Below are 349 nucleotides of genomic sequence, written 5' to 3' on the forward strand. Positions count from 1 at the left end.
TTTTTGGTGGGGGTGGGGGTGGTTTGTTTTGGGGGGTTGTTTGGTTGGTTTTTTATTTGTTTGGTTGTTTATTTTACAAATCAGAAAACAGTCATATTTGGAATTTCACTTCCAGTTGAAATGTTGGCCTGAGCCATACAAACAACAATTTCCCAGACCACCAAACAATAATCCAGTGCATCAGGTGACAAGCACAACTCCACAACCTCCCTACTGCAAGAGCTTATGATCAAATATAACCTGCCACAGCACATTGTAGCAGCTCCTATAAACTGCAAGAATATCTACCTCAGGAATTGCAACTTGCTGAGAAAGTAACAAATCTGTGATAGTTTCCCCCCCCCCCCCC

The sequence above is a fragment of the Antrostomus carolinensis genome, unplaced genomic scaffold (genome assembly GCF_000700745.2).
Source record: "Antrostomus carolinensis isolate BGI_N321 unplaced genomic scaffold, ASM70074v2 scaffold38710, whole genome shotgun sequence".
Taxonomy (NCBI): domain Eukaryota; kingdom Metazoa; phylum Chordata; class Aves; order Caprimulgiformes; family Caprimulgidae; genus Antrostomus; species Antrostomus carolinensis.